General features: G+C 33.6%; 1 protein-coding gene and 1 long non-coding RNA gene across 3 annotated transcripts in view; one reads left to right on the top strand and one right to left on the bottom strand.

Annotated features, from left to right (window-relative positions):
* LOC147581879 (uncharacterized) overlaps positions 1-13,281 on the bottom strand; it is a 63,095-nt gene extending 49,814 nt beyond the window's left edge. The window contains exon 1 of the long non-coding RNA XR_015250348.1: positions 13,094-13,281. This is a non-coding gene — a long non-coding RNA (uncharacterized LOC147581879). The remainder of the gene's footprint in view (positions 1-13,093) is intronic.
* GRID2 (glutamate ionotropic receptor delta type subunit 2) overlaps positions 1-26,641 on the top strand; it is a 1,503,942-nt gene that overhangs the window by 623,588 nt on the left and 853,713 nt on the right. The gene's annotated exons all lie outside the window — the stretch shown is intronic.

Genomic DNA, 26,641 nt, shown 5'->3' with positions numbered 1-26,641 from the left:
ATAATAAAATCAGAGAAGTCCTTTAAAGCATCTTGCTTATTTCTCTTGGAAATCAATACAATTCAAGTTTATTATAGCTCATGTTCAAGAACCATCCTATGCCTTTTATTAGAACAACCATTTTCTATAGTTCAAGAGAAGTTTTCATGTCAAAAGAGACATACAAAGATTACTACCCCTACCCTAGTTGTCTGGAAAACCTGTTAAGACTTGTGAAGAGTCAGAGGCTTTATCTTACTTGTTAGCTTACAATTTAGCCTGCCAGTTTCATGGATGATGGCAGAAGAGATGAGACTCCTGGGACAGAGATAAAGAATTTTATTATTCACTGGACTTGTAGTGAATTTGAACTAGTATTTTCTTAGATTAGTTCCCAAGTTCCAATTTCCATAGACTGGTATAAAGAGAGCCAGGTGAGACCTGTACACAACAGAGATATATTTCAGGTGAGGAACACCTGACCCTAGGGACATAAATCTTTATTATGCTGGATACTAAGCATACCTGCCCTTTGCTCCAGAGGGAGACCTGTTTCTAACTTCAATGTTGTTTATTATACAGCATTGAAAAGATAACCCAGGAGAAAAGGTCAATTAGTGCTTTGCTTGCCAGAGGTACAGAAATGTAACACACCCACAGAGTATTGTCTCTCAACAGAACCCGTGCAGATACAGTATAGAGACAACCTACTTTACTATCCCTATCATTTAACACCAACTGTAGCCACTTAAGCCAATCACTTCAACAATAGGGAACTAAAAATGGAAACCTACCTAGGTAATAAAAAGAGAACAATTGTATTATGTGCATCCACTAATACAAACATTATAGAATCTGTGATTTAGAAAGTTTTAAGTCCAATTTTGATGTTTAGGGGTTAATATTTAAGAGAATTTGGTCAACCCAGAAATAGTCTGATACTAATTGAGTTTCCATGCATATTTAGGTTCTCGTACATGAAGAATTAAGCACAAAGAAATAGCGACTATCAAGTTTGTAGAAAATATGCCATGACAATGTTCTGCAGTTTAATATATCTCTCAATTTTCTTGCCTTTATTGAATTTATGTAAATTCTCCTATCTAACATTTACTTGAGGTAGATTTTTGTGATTTAATTAAAGGAATGGTATTTGCGTCAGAGAATTGGAAAGCAGTATTTAGCTTTAGCAGGTAATTAGCCATGGAACTAAAGGTCTGATCATTTTTCTGATTTCACACTAAAATGAAAACACTGAACAAAACTATATAACAGGTAAGAGATGTTTTTCATTTCAAGCTGGTAAAGTTTCTAAAGATCTTGATTTAGAAAAATCTCTAAATTTTGCATGCTCATTCAAAATGCAGAGTATTTGAGGCACTTAATTCTCTAGAATCATCTTTGGGAACTATAGTAATCCTTTGATTTTGCCATCTAGTAATAGCATAAACCAAAAGAAATCCACCTTCCCCCAATAAAGCCCAGATTAAATTGTTTCTGTTAAGTAGGCATTGTACTGAGCGTATTGGTTTTGCTTAGGCTTAATTTTGAATATTACATTGATAGGATTAATATTTCTTCCATTTTTTTACCCATTAGAAAACTTAGAAAATATAATTCTGTTTTGTTTTAATATTTAAAGGAGTTACAGGAGTATTGGCCTTTAAAAGATACCTTGTAGTATTTATTAATAAACGTATTCTATCTCATCATACTTCTTGTTTAAAAAGCCTTTGATTTGAATGAAGAATAATAAGCATTCTTTGAATACCTATTTCCTTACTTCCTTCATATGTTCATTATATTCTTCCACTTTGTCCTTTTTACATAACACTGAGCTTTCAGTTTGTTTTTTTAAAAAGGAATTCTTTCTTAATAAGCAATGTATCCTACTTTAAAAAATAAAACTACTAATTCATAACAAGAGCAACAAGTAATTTTTCTGGTTGTTCTGTTACAATATTTTACCTGTAGTGTTTGTATAATAAGTAGAACTACTTTTTTTTTTTTTTTTTTTATACAGAGCTGACAAAATAATAGAGTGATGTGAGCATAGTCTGTGTGGTATAATGTAATTTGTGGGCTAAATTAATACATAAAAGCCATGATAACATTCATCTATTTGATAAAGTATTCTTGAAGAATTTTGAGGGCATTGATAGTACAAAGAAAATGCACAGTTTATCATTGAGAGGGCTTCTCATTTAAGAAAGATCTGTACTTAGACTCCAACAACCTGGGTTGAAATCTTGCCTTTGCCACTGCTTGTGCGAAATTATTGAATTCTCTTAAACTTCCTTTCTTTAATCTGAAAAATGGTATTAAGAATATGCAATTTATAGTCTTATTTGTTAAATCAGGTTAATGTGTAAAAGAATTTGACACATAGTGGTCAAAGTATCTTAATAAATTTATGTTTAATAATTACTTTTTACTTGACTCTGGGTTTTATAGAATTATAGTATCTTTTTTAGAAGTTTTTATGTAGGGGTGCCTGGGTGACTCAGTCGGTTAAGCATTGGACTTTGGCTCAGGTCATGATCTTGCAGTTCATGATTTCCAACCCTGCATCAGGCTCTGTGCTGACAGCTCAGAGCCTGGAGTCTGTTTCAGTTTCTGTGTCTCCCTCTCTCTGCCCCTCCCCTGCACACACTCTGTGTCGTGTCTCTCTCTCTCAAAAATAAAAAAAAAATAATAATAAAACATTAAAAAAGAAAAGAAAATAACAGTTTTTATTTAATTTCCAGGTGGTTAACATATACAGTATAATGTTAGTTTCAGTTGTAAAATATAGTGATTCACCACTTCCATACATCACTGATGCTCTTCCCAACAAGTACACTCCTTAATCTCCATCACCTATTGAACCCATCACTGTACCCGCCAACCATCGGTTTGTTCCCTTTGATTAAGAGTCTGTTTGCTTCTCTCTCTCTTTCCCCCTTTTCTCCTTTATTTCTTAAAATCTACATATGAGTGAAATCATATGGTATTTGTCTTACTCAGCCTGACTTATTTCACTTAGCATTATACCCTCTAGCTCCATCCATGTTCTTGCAAATTACAAGATTTCATTCTTTTTTTATGGTTGAGTAACTCCATTATATATATAGGGAACAAGATAGATTAGAAATCATAGATAGATCACATCTTTTTTTTTTTTTTTATCCATTCATTGATGTTGGCCACTTGGACTTTTTCCATAATTTGGCTATTGTAGATAATGCTGCTATAAAAATTAAGGTGTATGTATCCCTTTGAATTAGTATTTTTGTATTCTGTGGGTAAATACCTTGTAGTGTGCTTGTTGGATCATAGGACAGTTATATTTTTAAGTTTTTGAGGAAATTCCATACTGTTTTCCATGGTGGCTGCACTGGTTTGCATTCTCACCAACATTGCAAAAGGGTTCCCCTTTCTCCACATCCTTGCCAACACTTGTTTCCTTTGCTGTTGATTCCAGTGATTCTGACAGGTGTGAGGTGATATTTCATTGTGCTTTTAATTTGCATTTCCCTAATGATAAGTGATTCTGAGAATCTTTTCATGTCTATTGGCCATCTATGTCTTCTTTGGGAAAAATGTCTATTCATGTGTTCTGCCCATTTTTACTAGGATTTTTTTTTTTGTTTTGGGGGTGTTAAGTTTTATAAGTTCTGTATATATCTTGGGTACTAACCTTTTATCAGATGTGTCATTTCCAAATCCCCTATTCCAAAGGTTGCCTTTGCCTTTTAATTTTGTTGATTGTTTCCTTCACCGTGCTGAAGCTTTTTTTTTTTTTTTTCTTTAGCTCCCATAGTTCATTTTTGCTTTTGTTTCCCTTGCCTCAGGAGACATATCTAGAAAGAAGTTACTTATGGCCAATGTCAAAGACGTTACTACCTATGTTCTCTTCCAGGAGTTTTATGGTTTCAAGGTTTCACATTTAGGTCTTTAATCTATTTTGAATTTATTTCTCTTATATATGGTGTGAGAAAGTGGTCCAGTTTCTTTCTTTTGCATGTTGCTGTCTGGTTTTTCCACTATTCATTGTATTTGTTGAAAAAGCTGTATTTTTTACATTGCATATGCTTACTTCCTATGTTGAAGATTAATTGACCGTGTAAGTGTATTTCAGGACACTCTATTCTGTTCTATTGGCCTGTGTGTCTATTTCTGTGTCATTACCAGCCTATTTTGATTAGTACAGCTTTGTAATATAGCTTGATGTCTGGAATTGTGATGCCTCCTGCTTTGCTTTTCTTTTGCAAGATTGCCTTGGCTATTCGGAGCCTTTTGTGGTTCCATACACATTTTAGGACTGTTTGTTCTAGCTCTGTGAAAACTGGTTTTGGTATTTTTGATAGGGATTGCATTTCATGTGTAGATTGCTTGGGACAGTGTAAACATTTTAACACTATTTGTTCTTCCAATTCATTAGCATGGAATATCTTTCCATTTCTCTGTGTCATCTTCAATTTGTTTCATCAGTGTTCTATAGTTTTCAGAGTACAGGTCTTTCACCTCCCTGGTTAGGTTTCTTCTAAGTATTTTATTTTGGGGGATACAATTATGCATGGGATTGATTCCTTAATTTCTTTTTCTGCTACTTCATTACTGGTGTATAGAAATGCAATATATTTCTGTATGTTGATTTAGTATTTTGAGACTTCAGTGAATTTGATTATCAGTTCTAGAAGTTTGTTGGTGGAGTCTTTTAGTTTTTCTATTTAGAATATCATGTCATCTGCAAATAGTGAAAGTTTTATTTCTTCCTTGCCAATTTGAATGCCTTTTATTTCTTTTTGTTGTCTGATTGCTGTGTCTAGGCTTCCAGTACTATATTGAATAAAAATGGTGAGAATGAACATTTCTGTCTTCTTCCTGATGATAGAGGAAAAGCTGTCAGTTTTTCCCTGTTTATGATGGTATTAACTGGGTTTTTCATATATAGTCTTTATTATGTTGAGTATGTTCCTTCTAAACCTACTTCACTGAGGTTTTTAAAAAAAATTTTTAACATTTATTCATTTTGAAAGACAGAGAGAGACAGAGCGCAAATGGGGGAGGGCCAGAAAGAGAGGGAGACACAGAATCTGAATCAGGCTCCAGTCTCCAAGCTGTCAGCACAGAGCCCGACGGGGGGCTCGAACCCACGGACTGTGAGATCATGACCTGAGCCAAAGTTGGCCACTCAACCAACTGAGCCATCCAGGCGCCCCCACTGAGGTTTTTTTAATTGTGAACGGATGTTATATTTTGTCAAATGCTCTTTCTGCATCTACTGATATCATATGGTTTTTATAATTTCTTTTATTACTGTTATGCATCACACTGATTGATTTAAGAATACTGAACCATGCTTGCAACTCAGGAATAAATTTCACTTGATTGTGATGAATGATTTTTTAAATGTATTGTTACATTCAGTTTGCTAGTATTTTGTTAAGGGTTTTGAATCTGTGTTCATCAGATATATTGGCCTGTAGTTCTCTTTGTTTGTGGTGTTTTTATCTGGTTTTGGTATCAGGGCAATGCTTGCCTCATAGAATAAATTTGGAAGTTTTCCTTCCTTTTCTTTTTTTTTTTGGATGGCTTGAAGTGAATAGGTGTTAACTATCTTTAAATGTTTGGTAGAATTTGCCTATGAAGCCATCTCGTCCTGGACTTTTGTTTTTGAGAGCGTTTTTTATTTGTTTGTTTGTTTGTTTGTTTTTATTTTTTTATTACTGATTCAATTTATTTGCTGGGTATTGGTCTGTTTGAATTTTTTATTTACTCCTGATTCAGTTTTGGTAGGTTATATGTTTCTAGGAATTTATCTATTTGTTCTAAATTGTTCAGTTTGTTGGCATACAGTTTTCATAATGTTGTCTTATAATTATTTGTATTTCTATGGTGTTGGTTTTTATTTCTTTCCTCTCATTTGTGATTTTATTTATTTTTTGATTTTATTATTTCTTTTTGATAAGTCTGGCTAGAGGTTTATCTTATCTTTTTCAAATAACCAGCTCTTGGTTTCATTGATCTGTTATATTGTTTTTGTTTGTTTGTTTGTTTGTTTGCTGGTATTGTTTTTTTGTTTCTATACTATTTATTTCTGCTCTCATATTTATTATTTCCTTCCTTCTGCTGTGCTGAGGCTTTGTTTTTCTTTTTCTATCTCCTTTAGATGTAAAGTTAGGTTGTTTAGTTGAAAATTTTCTTTCTTCTTGAGGTAGGCCTGTATTGCTATAAACTTCCTTCTTATAACCACTTTTGTTGTGCCCCAAAGGTTTTAAATTATTGTGTTTTCACTTTCATTTGTTTTCATCTTTTTTAAAAAATTTCTTCTTTGATTTCCTTTTCAACCTATTCCTTACTTAGTAGCATGTTACTTAACCTCCATATATTTGTGGTCTTTCCAAGTTTTTTCTTGTGGTTGGTTTCTAGTTTCATAGTCTTGTGTTCAGAAAAGGCACATGGTATGACTTTGATCTTGAATTGGTTGAGGCCTGTTAGTGTCCTAATATGTGATCTATTCTGGAGAATGTTCCCTGTGCACTCTAAAACAATGTGTATTCTGCTGTTTTGGGGTAAAATGTTCTGAATATACTTGTTAAATCCATCTCATCCAAGGTGTCATTGTTTCCTTGTTTATTTTTTGTTTAGATTATTTGTCCATTGATGTAAGTTAGGTGCTAAAGTCCTCTACTATTAATGTATTATTATAGATTAGTTTTGCTATATTTGTTACTAGTTGTTTTATGTATTTGGGTGCTTCCATAGTGAGTATATAAATATTTACAATTATTATATCTTCTTGTTAGATTGTCCCATTTATTATTATATAATGCCTTTCTTTGCCTCTTCTTATACTTTATGTTTTAAGGTCTAGTTTGTCCAATATGAGTATTACTACTCCAGCTTTCTCGTGACATCTGTTAGCATGATAACTATTTCTCCATCCCCTCACTTTCAATCTGCAGGTCTCTTTAGGTCTAAGGTGAGACTCTTGTAGACAGCATATGGATGGGTCTTGTCTTTTTTTTTTTTTTTTTTTTTTAATCCATCCTGACATCCTGTGTCTTTTGATTGGAGTATGTAGCCATTGTCACTGAAAATAATTATTTTTAGATATGTATTCATTGCCATTTTATTACTTGTTTTGGTTGTTTCTGAAGATTTTCTCTGATCCTTTCTTGTCTTTCTTCCATATTTTGCTGATTTATTTGTTTAGTGATTATGTGGTGTTAGTATGATTAGTATTATTAGTGATTAATTCTTTAGTGTCTTTAGTGATATATTTGGATTCTTTATTTTTATTTATTAGCATGTTTATTAGTGGTTTCTGATACGTAGTTACCATTAGGTTTGTATATAATCTCTTCTGTATGTAGCAATCTATATTACATTGATGGTCATTTAAGTTTAAACCCAATTTTGTTCCTCTCCTCTCCACATTTTAGGTATGTTATATTTTTTTATATCCTTTTTATTTTTTTAGTCCCTTGACTGATTTTTCCATAAATACTCATTTTTATTGCATTTGTGTTTCTTCCTTTTTTTGAGAGAAAGTGAAAGAGACAGAGACAGAGATAAATGGAGAGGGAGAGAATCTTAAGCAAACTCCATGCCCAGTGCAGAGCCTTCTTTTTCCTCATTTCTTCTGGGACAACTATGATTCAATGTTATGTTTGATGGAGTCAATGAGTTCCCTAAGTCTGTTCTCATTTTGCATCATTCTTCTTTCTGTCTTTTGTTCAACTTCATTGCTTTCCATTACTTTGTCTTCTAGGAAATTAATTCATTTTTCTGCTTCTTCCAGCCTGCTGTTGTTGCATCAAGCATGTTTCTAATCCCATTTATTGTATTCTTCATCTCTGATTAATTCTTTTTTAACCATTTTATCTCTGTGGTAAGTGTGTCACTGATGCCTTCAATTTTTTTTCCTCAAGTGCAGTGAGTATCCCTATGACCAGTACTATAAATTCTCCATCAGGCATGTTATTTATATCTGTTTCATTTAGATCTCTGTCCATGTCCTTATCTTATTTGTTCCTTTAGCCTAAATCCCTCTCTCTTTTCATTTTGCCTAAATCTCTGCCTTCTTCTGTCTGTTAGACAAATTATGTCTCCTGCTCTTGTAACTAGTGGACTTATGAAGAAGAGTTCCTGCAATGTCCAGAGCCTGCTGCTTCGGGGGGGTCACCAGTGTGTGCTGCATGTGCTCTGATGTTGTGTTCTGTCTGTTCTAACCTTTAGGCCAATCATCTGCAGAGGCTATTCTTGCCTGCTGTGGGCAGATTTGGGTCCCTGGCCTGAATGTTGCAAGTTTTAACTAGGTGTGCTCAGGTTTGCTTGTGAAATGAGACCTGTCACCACCTCCACCAGAGCTGAGGCTCTGAATAATTCCCTGGATGGGAAATATGGTGTGGTCACGGGTCTGTGCTGGTCTCCTGAGGAGTCCACCACACTGGGACTGAAGTAAGCCTGACTGAGAAGGGCAGTTCCACCAGAATGCAGGAGGTTGGGGCTACGTGTAAACAAGTTAGACCATCATTGTTTGTGCTGCTTCTAGCAGGTGAATCTGTGTTTGTGCTGAGAGGCAGGGGAGGGAAATGGCACTTGCCAGCTCCTTTGTTCCTGGAGAAGGAACACCCTCTCTTGAACACCCTCTCTCAAAGATGTGCTCCACAAAAAGCTAATAATCTCCCTATTGTATACCCCAGCTGCTGTTCAGATAGCTGTTTCCAGTGCTGTCTGCCCCCAGGTTGTTTGCCTGCCTTCTCTGCAAAAACAGTCGAGTACCCTCCCAGCTCTATCCCAGCCAAATGCACTGAGTTTTAAAACTCTAAGCTTTAAGTTCTGCTGGTTGCAAGAACTCATGAAATTCAGCCCCTCTCATTTTCCAAGCAAATGGCTTTTGGGAAATGTTCTGCTTGTGTGTTCCCCTGTGTGCTCCTCTCTTTCTCTCACCCTTCTCAAAGAGCATAGCTCCCTCCCCTCTACAGCAGCCAAGATCCATTTCTCCTCTAATCCACGTTTCCACACTTCTTACCTTCTTCAAGATGACCTTTTCTCTCCTTTTAGTTGTGGAGTTTGTTTTGTTAGTCTTCTGGTCAACATTTGGGGTGTTTAGGATGATTTGATAGTTATCTAGTTGTATTCATGGCATCAGGTGAACCTAGGATCCTCCTACTCTGCTGACATTTTCCTGACTCTCTAGAATCATAGTATCTTGATTTTGAAATGAACTATTGTATTCTTGTCTAACTAAATAATTCTGCTAAGAATCAAAAAGTCAAAAGATAACATGTTGGCAAGGATGTTGACAAAACACAACCCTTGTACACTATTGGTGGCAATGCAGTTTGATACAGCCATTATGGAAAACAGTATGGAGATTCTTCAAAAAATTAAAAGTAGACCTACTATATGATCCAGAACTCTCACTTTTAGATATATCCAAAGTAAATGAAATAAAGATCTTGAAGAGATATCTGCAATCCCGTGTTCATCGCAACATTATTCACAATAGCAACGATATAGAAACAACCTGTGTGCCCATCACTGGATGAATGGATAAAGAAAATGTGAGATACATATATGGAATATTTTTCAAGGAAAAAAAAGAAAAAGAAGGAAATCCTTTCATTTGTGGCAGCATGAATAAATCTGGAGAACGTTATCCTAAGTACTATAAGCCAAACTTAGAAAGACATATACTGAATGATCTCACTTGTATTTGGAATCAAAAACATTCAAACTCACCAAAGCAGAAGTAGCACAGTGATTAATAGGGAATGGGGAATGTAGGAAATGGGGAGATGTTGGTCAAAGGGTGCAGATTGTGTTATGGAAGATTAGTAAGTTCTGGAGTTTAATGTGCAGCATACTAATTGTACTTAATAATACTCACTTGTACACTTGAAATTTGTTAAGAGAGTAGATCTTAAAAGTTCTCACCATACACACAAACACAAAATTGTAACTATTGAGGTAATAGATAATTAGCTTGATAGTGGTAATCATGTATATACACACATACACATATATATACACATATATATATATATTTGATATATATATCAAAATATTTTGTTGTACAGCTTAAGTGTATATAATTTTATTTGTCAGTTTTACTTTACAATAAAGCTGGCAAATTTTTTTTAAAAGAGTATTGTTTGTACACTTCAGTTCAAATCTGACTTAACATAATTTTTTAGATACCATAAGATATTATGAGAAGTTTCATATATACATGAAGCACATTAACCACTGTAATTCTTTACAAACTGTACAAAAAAGAGAAATATATTTGAATATCAGGGGCTATCTCAGAAACATTTTCAAAAGTTGATATGATATAAGACTTCAAAGATTCAGTTTTGTGGTCAAGAATAAGTGATTTTGATGCTTAAGAAATAAGCCATGTCATGAGACTGGAACATGGAGTTGGGACTGAATAACTGTAATTTTCCAAGTATTTCTGTTTATTAGAATATTTCATAGTAGTTCCATAACATTTCCCTCCACTAGTCTCTTTTTAAAATACTAGTGACTTCTGGCTAAAATTTAAAATAATTTGGTCCATTGGGTACCACAGCAAACAAATACAAAATGAAACTGTTATGCCCAGAATTCGTGATCCCCAAAGACCACTAGGGAGCCGAGTCCGATGTAAAAGCAAAAGAGCCTTTATTCGAGCTAGCTCCAGCTCAATCCCCTACCTGCACCAACGCAGCGGTGAGATACCAGGGAGAGAGAGGGAGTTTCAAAAGGACAAAGGTTTTATTGGGGCCTAGGGGCAGTTGGTGAGGTAATGGCTGTGGCCTCAGCCGATTGGCTGGGGAAGGGTCGGAGTCCTGTTAGGCAGGTGAGTGGGAGGTTACTCTAGGGGAGGAGGCGTGGTCAAGGTGAAGGACACAGAACAAGATGGAGTCTGCCGGTGTAGGCCCGCCCTTTCAAAACCTTTTCCCTTTCTCTTCCTTGCCAATTTCTAAAATTTTATTTTCAGCTATGCTTTAAAAGGCTACTGTTTTCTTAGAAAGTGTGTTGTCTATCCATTTAGACTGGCTTTATGTGTGAAAAGTAGGTAAGTCTGAAATTAGGAGGGCAATGATTTACAATATTATAGAAGCAGTGTCTGTCTACCTTCTATAGAATGTTACACAAGCATATACTTAACCCTTTTAAACAATGATGCCTATATGTTTACCCAGCAAGTTTATAAATTTTTATTTTAATATTTGTCAAGAATGAGTAAGTAGTTATTTTATTTTTGAAGCCTGAAATGCTTTTTCCTAGTTAAGAAACTTAAATGAGATCTACTGGGAGAAAATGTTTTTATTGAAAAACATTAAACAAAAGAAATATGTTACACTTTTTAAATTATAAAGTACATTTTTTTCTCTCATTCATTTTCTTCCAGTTATAACTTTTATTTTGTGATCTTCACAAATGAATCACTTTTGACACAAATATTTTATATTTGCATAATAGTTTGAGTAATTAATAACTAAGTGAGGCCTCATTACCTTACAAATTGATTAAACATCTGTATACTGTAAAAATGGAAATATTTTACACTAAGGCATCAACTGAGATTTGTTTATAAATATGAGTCATGCCATTAATTGTGTTGTCATTCGTGATAATAGAGTTTAGGGTCATTTTTAATTTGTATTATTTTTAGGGACTTGTAACATGAAAAAAATAACAAAGATCAGCTACTTATTAGATTTTATTTAATTTCTGTCTGCAATATTTTGATAGTTTTCACTGTGCAAGTTTTGTACCTCCTTGGTTAAATTTGTTTACTTTTTTTTTTCATGTTCTTGTAAAGGGAAATATTATTGCAGGTGTATGGAAATAAAACTTACTTTTGTGTTTTGATCATGCATTCTGCAATTTTTGGTGACTTTATTTATTGGTTGTAATGATTTTTTGGAATTTTTATAATTTTCTATATATAGTATCATGTCATCTGTGAACAGAGATAGTTTTACTTCTTCTTTTCCAATTTGATGTCTTTTATTGATCTCTTTTGCCTAGTTACTCAAGCTAGACCTTCCAGTACAAAGTTAAATCACAGTGGCAAAAGTAAACATCTTTGTCTTGTTCTTCAACTAAAGAAAAAGTTTTCAATCTTTCACCATTAACTGTGATGGTAGCTTTGTGTTTTCCTTAAATGCCTTTTATCATGTTGAGAGGTTTGTCTTTTGTCTTAGATTTCTGTGTTTTATGATGAAAATTTGTTAGATTTTTATCAAATGCCTTTTCTGTATCATTTGAAAAGATACTCTGTTTTATTTTTCCCTTTATTTTATTAATGTGGTATACTACATTGATTGTTTTTTGTTTGTTAAACCACCTTTGCATTAATGCTATAAACCCCACATGAACATGCAATTTAATCCTTTTAATATGTTGCTAGATTCAGTTTACTAGTTATTTTTGAGGATTCATAACATGTTTTTTTCATTGAATTTTTTCTTACTAATAACCTAGATATTCTTCATTGTCAGTTTCTCTGGTTTTGTTTCCCAGAAATTTCAAAAGAATAAATAAACTTTCTTTTGTATGAAACTAACTTTAAATCCCTTTGGATTATTTTTCATAAGAGAAAGAATTATTTTTCCATAACTTCTACTGGTTTTATTTCCAAATCTCTTTCAAATTGGTATGGTTAAAGTACAATGTAATAATCATCCTAGCTGTTTGATGTCCAAAGTAGTGGAAGGAATATCATCAATCTTTCTGATATTATAATCCATTTGATTTTTTTCATCTATATTAGTGCATAAACTTTGACAATTGCTTTATTTATAAAGCAATAGGTTGTGAGGTTTTTTTTCTTTTTCTTTTTCTTTTTTTTTCTACAAGTCATCAAACTAATCAGAATGTAGAACATACAGACCTTCCCCTCAGGAGTTTACTGCCAATTTGAAGCTTCTAATGCAGTGATTATAAAATACTTATACATTAGACCAAAGACCTCAAGAATTTCTCTTCAAAGGTACATATTTGCCTATCTATAGACCATTTTAAACCTATAAATGTTTTCATTTAAATTGATTCTTCAGTATCACTAATCAATGAGGATTGGTTGAAAAATTTTCTGATATCTAAACTTGAAATTATAGTTTACCTTTTCCTGTTAAGTCCTTCATTCATTAAGCATGTCTTCTATTATTCTATTGCTGGCATTCATCCTTCAGTCATTAACTATGTGATGATATATGTGATATATAATTTTGAGTCCTTGCATATGTGAACATCACTTTATTCTACCCTCACCCTTGATGTATAATTTAGTGTAGTGTCAACTGTGGGGGTTGGGAGTAATTTCTCTCAGAACTTTGAAAGCATTGTTCTGTTGTTCCATAGAATCCAACATTACTTAAGAGAATACCAACCATGTTATCCTGTGTGTGTAAAAGGCCTGCTCCCCTACCCACCACCAGTGGGAAAAATTTAGGATCAACTCTGTAATTTTTGCTGTTCTAAAGATCTACAACATTATTGCTAGTTATTTGTATTTTAAAATTATTTATTGAGCTACACAATGAATATTGTAATTCTTCAGCTCTGGGAAATTTTATTCCATTTTTCCCCTGGTAATGTTTATCATTTTTTTTCCCTCTAATTCAATGACCTAAAGAACTACTAATGGTCATTGGCAAGAGAATTTTACTAAGAAACACTAAGATCCATGCTAGCTACTCCATTTTGAAAAAATCCTTCATTTTCTTTTGTTTTGTTTTGCTTTGCTATGAAAGAGAAGATCTGAACTGACTGCTTTTAATTCTGTTAAGGATGGTGTAAGAGTGTAGTTGATCGGAATATTTTCAGTTGATCATCTTGTTTTTAGCCTTTTTACTGCCTGCCATTCTTGATTCATCAAGTCTGCCTCCCAACCCTCTGAAGAGTATTTTAGGAAAGATTCGTGTCTGCTTAGCTCCAGTTCTCTCCATAAATATTTTTGGCTGCAACTACCTGTGCTGTGCTTTATGAGTCAATACGTTTCCACCTGTCTTCTAGAAATTTATTGAAATGTCTAAGTTTGCTGATGACCTACCACTTGTTCTCTTCATTTTTATGGCTTATAGTTTTTAAAAAGTAACTTTACTATCATAGTTTAGTTTTTTCAGAAGGAAGAAAAATAATTACATTTTCCCAGGTCATCTTCTTCAATCAAAAATTTTCTTAACACAATTCGCTGACACATGGCATTTGGGCATATGAATAGATTTTATTGAAGCTTTGGTAGATGGAAGGTCCTGAAAGCAATTCATTCTGACTGCAGCTTATACATGTTCTCAAAAGTCACTTGACTATTGTTTTCTACTATGTAATCATTTGACTGTTTTATCTATTACTTAGACTGCATTCTCATTACCCACTCTTCTATTGCCTATCCCAGGGCTTACATTTTCTTCATATTTTTATGCAGATTATTTTATCCATATATTTTTTCTTGGTTCTTTCTGAATATATCCTCAAGAGTTCACCTTATTTTCAAGTAGTTTATCCAAGTATTTTCCTAAATACTTTCTTTCCAAAAAGGAATTCTAGTGATAGCTGTGCTATTTAAGTTGTTGTTTTAACCATATTATTATAAATCCCAATGTTTACAGCTATGTAAATTCTGCTAAATAGTACCCAATAATATTGAGTGTCACTAGTTATATCCAACAGTGAATACTTTCTCATCTCCAAAACATTAACTGCTATCTGCAAAGCAAAAACCATACATGAGGTGGACATGGAAAATCTCACAACTTTCTATACCCTAGAGCTATTGTTCTCAAAATTTAGCATCCATCAGAATCATCTGAAAGACTTGGTATTACACAGGTTTCCAGGTCAAATCCCGTAATTTTTACAGAGCTCAATAACTTCCATTTCTTAAGCTCTGATTCTCATACTGTTGATCTGGGAACTATAATGAGAACCATTGCCTAGAGAATCACTATTCCATTAAAAATAATGTAGCTCAAAAGTCCTGAATAAAAGAGATGGGATTTAGAGAAACTTCAAATATGTCAAAAGTTTCTGAAAACATTATATAACTGTGACATGTTAATATTTTCCATAGGTATTAAACAGCAGAGAAAGATGCTTGAGGATGACATAGAAGAAAATTAGGTGTATTTAATGTGCCTAGTGGTTTTAAACTCTGGTAAAATGAGCCAAAGTACACATAGGCATTAGTTCCAGCTAATTATTGCAAACTATGGAACTATACAAACACAAAAACATAGAAATTAAAATGGATCTCATCCTTTTTGTCAGCATTTTTTTTGTTTCTACATGTAAAACAAATATTTATGAGTTTTTATGTACAAATACTTAAGAAATACATATTAAAGATAATATTTTTAACAAAATAAAACTATTCCTATTTTAACAATTATAAAGACTATAATAATGGCTGAAATATAATGAGAATTGCTAGTTTCCCATTCTGTGGAGCAGTAACATCAATGTTCCCTAAGGAATAATAAAGCTACATTATGAAAGAATATTTATTATTAAAAAGTGAACTTGTAAAGTCTCAGATATACATTTTTAAACAACTGAACTGCTAAATGAACATAAATAGCTTTTAGATATCCTTCAGTGTGTGTGTGTGTGTGTGTGTGTGTGTGTGTGTGTGTGTGAAAACGTAGTCAATTCAGAACATTTAAAACGTTATTAACACCAAAAAAAGATGCATTAGAAAGGCTGCCTTCCACATCATATTTATCAACAAGCTTTTGCAATTTTATCTGATGAGCTATATTTTTGGTTGATTACCTCCAGTGTGATAATAAAATGAAGCTTGTGCTCTTTGTTCAGTTTAATTACCTTTTGTAAAAAATCATTTAGCATTATATTATCAGCATTTTTCCATGCCATCAAACATGCTTCTAAAACATGATTTTTAGTGTCCAAACAATATTATACCCTATAAACGTGGCATAAATTAAGCATGTCTCTCTATTGTTGGGAATTTCTTTAAAATTGTTTCCCGAGAGTGGAATTGCCGAGTTAGTGTATATACACATTCATGACTTAATAATTTTTTGCAAAGAAAAAAATGCAACAAACTTAATAATCCTATCTACAGTAAGAATGTATGTTTTACAGCACTCTTGTAAATAAATACTGCCTGCTATCTTTTATCCATATTTTTACCAATTTGGTAGGTAAATTCATAATATATCTTTGTAGTTTTAATTTGCTTATTTGTAGCTTTGTGTGTGCTAGACCATTTTTAATATGACTTTGGCTAATTGTTCTCTTCTTCAATTTAAAATATAGCTGTGATTATCAGTAGTATAATCTATTATGTAAAAAGAGGAAAAGAATTACTAAGATCCTGAAAATATTACTTCCAGACCGTTTTCTTATTTCAAATCTGGAAGTCTAAGGTAAATATATGTTTGATTGGTGTAGCTGATTTTAGTATATGCTAATTACAGATGTTTCTTTCTCTCTTATTTTTTCCTTTTTCCCCTCTACTTCTTATGCACTAAAGAAAGGTTTATTTAAACTTACTTAACAAACCCAGAATCAGGACATAGATTTATGTTTAAGAAAAATTACAATTCATATGTGGTCCAACATTTGACATATGCATGATATATTGCATAGAATTAATGCTCTTAATTTTTTAGGTTATAGAACACAATAAACTATATGAACATATTTATTTGCTTGACAGCTTCCCCAATAAAAATCATTTCATTTGCAACTTGAAGCATGATGAATTAATAAAACCTTTGAGAATACAAAGGGAAATAATACATGAGAATAAAATTTTCAGCATCTAACTTTCAGATGTATTGCGTCACTTTTTCTAGATGTAGTTGAATCAGGTGTAAAGTGAGTGACTTAATTTTCTAATCAGGGATTGATGAGATCATATACACATTTTCCCCCCAGAAACACATTCATTCCCAGCAACTCCTTACTAAATGTGACTTTTGTGTGTACGTCTATGTTTGTTTGAGTTCATGTGCTTTTTCTCAGTCAAATAACAATATGAGTCCTATGAGCATATGATAGTATGAGAGGACCATGGAAAAGGATCTAAAGACATCATTAATACAGTTAGATAAAGGAAATTGTGTGTGTGTGTGTGTGTGTGTGTGTGTGTGTGTGTGTGTGGGGGGGGGGGGGGGGAGAGAAAGGGAAAGAGTATGTGTGGAGTAACTTAAATTTTTTGGATGGTATAGGTTAAAATACTGCTAATTGTTGACTTTATAATTGTTGAGTATCCACCTAAGTATTAGGGACAAATTTTAGAATGAGCATAAGATTTCAGAGCAATGATTATTAAATAAGAAGCTAAAATACCCTTTATAACTTCAGAGGTGACTGAATTTTCATTTATGATTGGCTCTCTTCCAGCAGTAGAATTGGCAGGGTTCAGATAGCTAAATATGACTCCACTGTGATAAGAAATGGGAAAAAAAAATAGCAAAAGTAATTGCATTAGCAATGATCTAGTTTGGAAATGATGGATTCTTTCAGGTAGAATCTGGTAACATTTCTGTACCTGGCACACTCTTCTGAGCAGTCTATGACGCCTAGGAAGGTAGACACTTTTTAGAAACCTGCTACCATCCGAAATATTGCAACTGAACTGTTGTTGGTATAGATCGTGCACCAAAGCTTATTTTTCTCTGTGTCCATGATCATGAGGTGAAGAGGAACTATCTCTTAAAGATTTTTCTATCTGATACTCTTCAGTATCTAATGAGATCAGTCAGCTTCAGATAAACATCCTGATGCTGAACCTGCAGTTGGCCATCTCCCTCAGCTAATCCATTTGTCTTTAGCTGTTCTCACAAAGGGATGGCTGTGTATGTTTAGGGCAAAAGAAATGCCTATTTTTATGTGACTATTTGAGAAGGGAAACAAGACAAATCAATAAAGATGTAGCAAAGTTTGGCTTTTGGATTTGTCCTCTTTTGCTCCTCTGACCAGCTGTTCATGTTTGGGAAACTAATCATTTACTTTGACAGACTTATTCTGCATCACACCTTCTACTGAGTTTTCTGAAAAAGCAAAGTGTTTTGTCCTCTGGCATTCACACACCAGGTGGTCTAATTTTTGCCTGTTGGCTCACAATAGGTGTTTGGAGGTTTTCTCCCTGACCTGAATCGATTCTCCAACTGACAGAGCAAAGTAAATCTTGGACAAAAACAACAAAGAATATGTTTCCACTAGCAAGGTCAGTGTAAATTATGGAGGATTTATGTACTAAGTGATGAATCCTATGAGTGCTTTTGTTTGAATAGAAATATCAAAATATCAAGGCACATTGACTTAGCCAGAAACATGATTTTTTCAGTCCAGTTTCAATTATTAGTTAATATTACTTCATCCCCCTGATGCTTCGTTAGTTGCACAACTAGGACTTTGGCAGTTTTCCTGCTCCAGTCCCAGAAGAAACAGGGCTAGTTACAGACAATTCTTCATAGCATGCTTCCTTGGACAGTGGTACCAAACAAGCATGGTGGTAGGATATGTTGGTCCTCCTAATAATTGGCCTCAAAAGTTGGTCCTTCATTTTGGCTCTACTTTCCATTATTTTTATAAGCCTTTGAAAATGCACTTAGGTCTTAAATTTTGACATCATTAGAAATAATGTATACTAGAAAAAACATTCCCCTCTGGGTATATTAGACTCATTTCTTTCTCTTTTTTTATAATGGCATCTACTTGTATTTCAATTATGGAGTGCTCTCTTGTTCCATTGTTTTGAGAATTACTTGGCAAGTCCATGTATGAGTCATTTATACTGATCATAGTTTTAAATAATTTGTTCCTATTCAATTTCAATATTTTCCTTTCCTATTATACGTATTTAAATATTTTTCACTGTTCTTCTAAAATGAACTCTCTTTAATCAGTTTTCTCTGGAGACTACCAGATTTTCTGACATCTCTTTGCAGATAGGAACTAGAATCACACTGTTAGAGGCACAGATATTCTAGGGGTTTTTACCTATGTGGAGATAGGTTATTGTTTTTTGATATTTTTAATATTTTAATAGTTTTGATTATTCACATGGTTTTCATCAGTACAACAGAATTATCATTAAGTTTTCTAATCATTAGATATCTAAGCTTATTGAATGAAAATAGTTACAACTATTGATTTTATGGCATGCCATATAAAATACTACTCCAAAAATTAGCAATAGAAAGTTTTATTTTATCTTTTAAGTAGATAATGCATTCAAATGTTCACATTTTAAAAGGCATAAGGCCAGTGATTAGATTTCTACCTACCACTATGGCCCAACCACCTATTTCCTTTTCTAGAAATATGTTGCAGATTACATAAGCAAATCACATTTTCCATATTAAAATTGCTGTGTACTACATATATTATTCTGAATCTTGCCTTATTAATATGTTTTGGGTAACATTTTTTTATTCTTGAAGAGCTCCATATTCTTATTATGGCTGCATATTATTCTGTTGTGTGGGTAATTTATTTAACCTTTGCCCTATTGACAGACATAAAGTTTACTCAATCCTTTTCTATTGAAATCAATGACTCAGTGATGTTGTTCTGAATGTTATCTGGAGTTTCAGTAATTTTTCATCTTAAACTTGAAATTATTTACTTTCAAAAAACAAGAATGCTATTGATATTTTATTGAAAATTGTTTCTAGGTTAATATAGGGAAATTTTATATCTTTATGAATTTGATCAAATCCAAGAAGGGGATACAGCTCGCTATGTATTAAAGTCTTTTTTTTAAACATTTCAACTTTTTTTGGTATAGATATTGACATTTTAAATTAAACCAAAGTTGATTTTTAGGTATTTTATCTTACTATTTGCAATTATTGTTGTTATTGCTATTGTTACTCTTTTCCTATATATATCCTAATTGATTTTTATACTTTATGAAAATTATAGTTTTCTATATATTAATCTTGCACTCTACAATTTTACTGATTTACTTATTGTAGATAGTAGGTTTTCAGAGATCCCCTTGTGAATTGCACATTTATAAACACATCATTTATGAATAATGCTATTATCACCTACTTACCAATCTTCTTATTTCTTTTTTTAAAATTTTTTAAATGTTTATTTATTTTTGAGAGACAGAGAGAGAGACAGAAAGACAGAGAGACAGAGTGTGAGTGTGGGAGGGACAGAGAGAGAGGGAGACACAGAATCCAAAGCAGGCTCCAGGCTCTGAGCTGTCAGCACAGAGCCACACATGGGGCTTGAACCCATGAACCTTGAGATCATGCCTTGAACCAACATCAGATGCTTAACTGGCTGAACCATCCAGGTGCCCCTCAATCTTTCTATTTCTAGTGTCATTTTCTAATTGACTTTTGCCTCTAGAAAAATATGAATTGATACTGGTTAGGAAACTTATCTCTTCCTGTTTTGAGGAGGACTTTTTCTAGCATTTCCCAACTAATTATAATGTTGACTTTTAGAGTGAGACAGATATATTCTCTGGTTTTAATAAAATACCCATCTAATCTTTTTTATTCAGAAGTTGAATCAAGAAGAATAGTAATTTTTGGTAGATGTTTTTGTCATCTGAAGAAATGACTATATTCATTTTTTTATCAATCAATTTTTAAAATGTTTTAAATTTATTTTATTTTTGAGAGAGAGAGAGACCAAGTGTGAGTGGAGGAGGGGTAGAGAGAGGGAGAGACAGAATATGAAGCAGGCTCGAGGCTCCAAGCTGTCAGCACAGAGCCCCATGTGGAGCTTGAATCCACAAACTGTGAGATCATGACCTGAGCCGACCTCATACAGTTAACTGACTGAGCCACCCAGGTGCCCTTAGGGCAGCTTATTTTTTATTTGAATAAAAAAATCGAATGCCTCCAAGTAAAATTGAAATATTCTTACTTTTTGAAATTAAGATAAATTAGGAAAGTTGTTTGTAGATTTAGTCTAAAGGGTAATTCTTTGTTTTTTTCATTATTTCTTAATCTTGACTAATTAGATTTTATTTATGTATTTGTTTACTTATGTATTTTTATTGTTTGTAAGTATTATTTATTTACTGGTAAAAGAAATACAGTTCATATTTGGAAATTAGAAATAAACAGGATCTTTACTACATATTACTTGATTTTAAAACTTCAGCTCTCCTCTGAAGTATTTTTTGACTTTTAACATAATTTAGATTCATTTGGAATGCATTTTAATTGCATAATGGAAATAGAGATCAGATTTTTTTTTAAATTCAAGCAATTAATGCTTGCATTAATCTTTTTGCATTCAAGGTTGTGGAAATAACTGGAGATATATGCAAGGTTAAGAATTCATAAACAAGGGGAGAACCATGTAGGTGGCTCCAAGAAATTTTTGAAGTTTTCTGTGGCCATTCTATTCAGAAGTAATTACTCATTTTTTTGAAGTGTGAGAAGAGTTATAGGATGTATTTATGTTAACACTCTATCATCCCTTGAATATTTGCTAATCTCCCTTTTGTAGTGAATGTTAAGTATCTTGAGGGCAGAAGCTCTGTGTGTGTGTGTGTGTGTGTGTGTGTGTGTGTGTGTGTGTGTGTGTTATCGATAGCATCTAGCATAGCATCAGGCTACAAACATGGTGAATAAGTTCTCAGTTCCCACTTTGCACTGAAAATATTTGATATGGGGCACCTGGGTGCCTCTGCCGGTTAAGCATCTGATTCTTGATTTCTGCTCAGGTCATGATCTCACAGTTTGGGGGTTCAGGCCCCACATTGAGCTCTGTGCTGACAGTGTAGGCCTGCTTGGGATTCTCTCTCTCTTATTCTCTCTGCCCCTCTCCTGCTCTCTATCTCTCAAATTGAATAAATAAACTTCTTTTAAGAAGGTAAAAAAAAATAAGAATATATAAACATAGAGAAGCAGAGCTGAGTGATAAAACGATTGCAGATGTTCATCATTAGGCTTTTATAGTGATATTCTGGCATGATTCATAATCTATCTAATTTTCACAACAACATCTAAGATAGATACAATCTCCATCTTACTTATTAGTACACAGGATTGGCAAAATTAAATTAGGTCGCAAATATCCAGGCTCTGTCTTAAAATAAAATCATTCTTTGATGACAGAGATCTGGTTTCCAAGTCTACATCTTTACTGTTCTAGGTCACATGCCTCACTTCTGAATTAGTTCAGCAGCAATCAGTTTTGAGCCCCAGTGCCAGGCTATCAGGACACCTACTAAATATAACAAGTAGAGACTCCCTCTTGTCCCAAAGAAAATTAGTACAGAATGCATTATTGTCCTTAAAAGAATCCTATGGTAAGAATATACTTAGTTTTGTAAGAGACCACCAAACTGTCTTTAAAGTGACTATAGTATTTTGCATTCCCACCGTTAATGAATGAAGTTTCTATTGCTCTGCCTCCTCAACAGTCCTGTTTTAGTGTTCTGAGATTGGGTCATTGTAATGGGTGCGTACTTGTGTCTCATGATTGTTTGAATTTTAATTTCTTCGATGGTATATGATGACATTTACTTATTTTCCATCTGTACCTCTTCTTTGTTGAAATGTTTGTTATGGTCGTTGTCTCATTTTTCAATTGGATTATTTTCTTATTGTTGCATTTTATTTTATTAGTTATTTTTTAAATTTATTAATTTATTGGGGGGGAGAGGGACGGGAGAGGGGGGGAGAGAGAATCCCAAGCATGCTCCATTGCTGTCAGCATGGAGGCTGACATGGGGCTTGATCCCCCGAAACCACAAGATCATGACCAGAGCTGAAATTAAGAGTCAGACTCTTAACCGACTGAGCCACCCAGGCACCCCATTGTTGCATTTTAATAGTTTGTTGTATATTTTTCATAACAGTCCTTCATCAGATAGGCATTTCAAAATTTTTCCCCCAGATCCTGGCTTATCTACTCATTCCCCTGACAGTATCTTTTGCAGAGGTAAATTTTTAATTTTAATGAAGTTCAGCTTATCAGTTTTTTCCTTGATGGGTCATGACTTTGGTGTTATACCTAAAAACTCACTGCAATATCCACGGTCCTGATATTTTTTCCTGTTACCTTCCATGAGTTTTATAGTTTTGCATTTTATATTTAGGTCGGTGATCCATTTTGAGTTAATTTTTTGAGTGGTGTTAGGTCTGTGTCTACATTTATTTATTTTTGCATGTGGATGTCCAGTAGTTTCCAGGACCCTTTGTCAAAAAGATTTTCAGATTGCTTCATTGTATTGCCTTTGCTCCTTTGTTGGACATCATTTGACTGTATTTATGGGGTCTGTTTCCGTGTTCTCTGTTTTGTTCCTTTGATCAATTTTTCACATTCACCAATACCACGCTCTCTTGATTTCTATAGCTTTATAGGAAGTCTTAAAGTTGGGTAGCATCAGTATATCAACTTTATTCTTGTCCTTTAATATTATGTTGGCTATTCTGGGTCTTTAAACTTAAATTTTATAGCATCATCTTGAAATATTGCATTGAGAGATGCCCAATAGTTTCTGTACTTAGAAAAAACAAAATAAATCCTAGAATTTTAGACTTGGAGTGTTCCTGGAAATAATTTTCCCTGGTCTTCCACTTGGCTCCGTATAATATACTAAGAAGTTATTGTTCTCACTAAGATTCATAGAGTGTCATGTGAAGGACCAAAACTAAAGTCAGAATTGTTTGTTTATTCTATTTTCTTAGCCTAATATGGCCCAATGAATTGTGACTTGTAGTATATTAATAATTATTTAAGACATACAATTTCCTGATACCACTCTGACTTTTAACAACAGCCATCTTAATGATTACTTTGATTAAAAAAATGTTGTTCCCTAGTGATGTTTCTAAAATATGTAAAAAATGAAGATGTTTTTGTTCTTCAAATGTGTTATTTGTTCAGTAACGTACTATTTTAGGTGAGGCGATGGAGTACCACTCAGTTAGCAATGCAGTGTTTGGAAGCAGAGAATATACATCAGAACACCAGGGTTTAACTAAATTCTGGCTCTGCCACTTGCCTGTTGGTCAAGTTATTTCAACTTTTAGGACCTGTTTTTTATATGTGAAATGTGCATAACAATAGAATCTACTTCACCATGTAATGTTATAAATGTATCATATATAAAGCACAGAGAACAGTTCCTGGCATGTGGTAAGCGTTACATGCAAGCTTGTTACAGTCATTCTGTGTGTGGGGGGACAGAACCAAGCACAAAGGTTTGGGCCCATGGCTCCTTAGCTTGCTTTGCAACTTATATCAATAGAAAGGCATGCCTCTTGTTAACAGCATAGCACTAAATAGATTAGGAGGGCTTAGAAAAGACTTTAATGTATCCTGGCATGGTTTGTGTGTATGTGTTTTATTCATATATAATCTGAATTCTTTTTGGAGTGAAATGGGATGGACCCTGTGTTCTCCTGTGTTCCTGTATGGTTGCTCAATTTCTATAGTTCTCACCTCTTCCACCTCATGCTACTTACTTCTCATTCTGGCTCTGGAAGAAGCAATTTCAAAAAACCAAACAACAACAACAACAACAACAAAATGCTGAACGATCACAAAAGGTAATGATTAATTGTTGTTTCTACTCCATTTGGGCAAACAAATGACACAAATAATTTGTGTTTTTCTGCAGTCACAACAAAGTGAGAACTGTGGAAATAATTTTTTACTTGAAACAAACCATTCATGAAGCAGAAAACATTTGCTGAAAATATAACTTTCATGATAAATTTTATTGGCAATATTGTAATTCCATTTTTTAATTCAGTGTATAGTCACTACATTATAATATGGAAAATATATTAATGATGATAATGGATTTTGTTTTGTCACGATATTTGACTAAAATTTTAAAAATTTTTATTTGGCTTTCTTAATAATACTTCACTTTCTATAACATTGAAAGCAAGTTTCTCTTAAGAAACTAGTTTTATAGAGGTGCCTGGGTGGCTCAGTCAAACGTCTGACTTTGGCTCAGGTCATGATATCACAGTTTGTGAGTTCGATCCCCACATTGAGCTCTGTGCTGACAGCTCAGAGCCTGGAGCCTGCTTCGGATTCTGTGTCTCCCTCTCTCTCTGCTCCCACCCCCCCATTTGCACTCTGTCTCTCTTTGTCTCTCAAAAATGAATAAACATTAAAAAAAATTTAAAAAAAAAAAACTAGTTTTTTAAATCTCTTTATTGATGTATAACTTACATACCATAGAATTCAGTCATTCGAAGTACATAATTCAATTGCTTTAATCAATTCAAACAGATGTGTACTATTGCCACATTCTACTTTTTTTTTTTTTTTCAACGTTTATTTATTTTTGAGACAGAGAGAGACAGAGCATGAACGGGGGAGGGGCAGAGAGAGAGAGGGAGACACAGAATCGGAAACAGGCTCCAGGCTCTGAGCCATCAGCCCAGAGCCTGACACGGGGCTCGAACTCACAGTCCGCGAGATCGTGACCTGGCTGAAGTCGGACGCTTAACCGACTGCGCCACCCAGGCGCCCCTGCCACATTCTACTTTTAGACTATTTCATCACCCCAGAAAGAGGCTCCATGCCTATCAACAATCACTCTTCTTCCCACCCACGTACCCCAGCCCTTGGCAACTAGTAATCTAGTTTCTGCCTGCATAGGTTTTCCTCTTCTGGATTTTTCACATAAATGGAATCATATACTCTATGTTCTTTTTAGACTGTTTTTTCTTATTGAGCATATTAAAAAACTTAGATTAAAATATTTCTATAAAGAAAAACATGTTCATTAAAACATATATTATTCAATCAAATGCCATCACTCAAAGAACAAAAAATGCTTTTCATTATTGGACTGTATCATATTTTGGTCCTTTACCGTGTGTTAAAAATCTAAAGCTCTTGGATAGTACAGTTTTTTAATTATACTGAATTCTTGATATTCAGACTAATAGAGGACAGTGGTAGCCTAGCTAATGTTCAAGCCTTTTACATTTACCTTTGGGATATGCTGTGTGTAATTTTGATAGCATGTTTGCTTGGATACCAGGGTTCAGCTACAGTAATACCAAAATTACTTTGAATTCCCCTACAATATGCCAACTAGAAGCAGATTGAGATGGATTTGAAGTGTTGTGTAAAGCAGAAGTCAGCTGGAGATTAAAACCTCATTATAAATAATCTACAATGTGAACAACCCAATTATAGATAAATAATTTTGACTGCATATTGTATAATGCTTTATTAGATATAGAAAAACGCAGATATTAATACCAACTTCGATGGAAATTTTAGTCTTGAATTAATGATAACTAATGATCTTCTGGTGATTTTATAATTAAGAGGATGTTCTTCTTGAGATCCATGTTACATAGAATGAGGTCTTTGAGGAAATTTGGTAAAATTTATTATCTTAGATGAAATTAATAATAATAATAATAATAATAATAATAATATTAAAGCTAACATTTATTGAGTGCTTACTCATCTTAAGCACTACTCTAAGAGATCTACATGCATTCAGTATTTTAGTCCTCACCATAAGACAATGAGGCACAGAGAGGAGAAAGTACATTGCCTATGGTGCCCCAGCAAACATTGGTAGATACCCCACTTTTCCTATTTTAATTCTATACTTTGGCTTTCAATGTGTTTCTAACATAGGAAAATTGAATTGTTAACAATTATTTTCTCCAGTGAAAAATGCTACTTTACCTAGCACCAGTCGAACTCTGTATTTCCTTTTGAAAGA

This window comes from Puma concolor, chromosome B1 (assembly GCF_028749965.1).
Source record: "Puma concolor isolate L17-30 chromosome B1, mPumCon1.1.hap2, whole genome shotgun sequence".
NCBI lineage: Eukaryota > Metazoa > Chordata > Mammalia > Carnivora > Felidae > Puma > Puma concolor.
The sequence above is the reverse complement of the archived record's forward strand: the minus strand, read 5'-3'. Positions and strand labels throughout refer to the sequence as shown.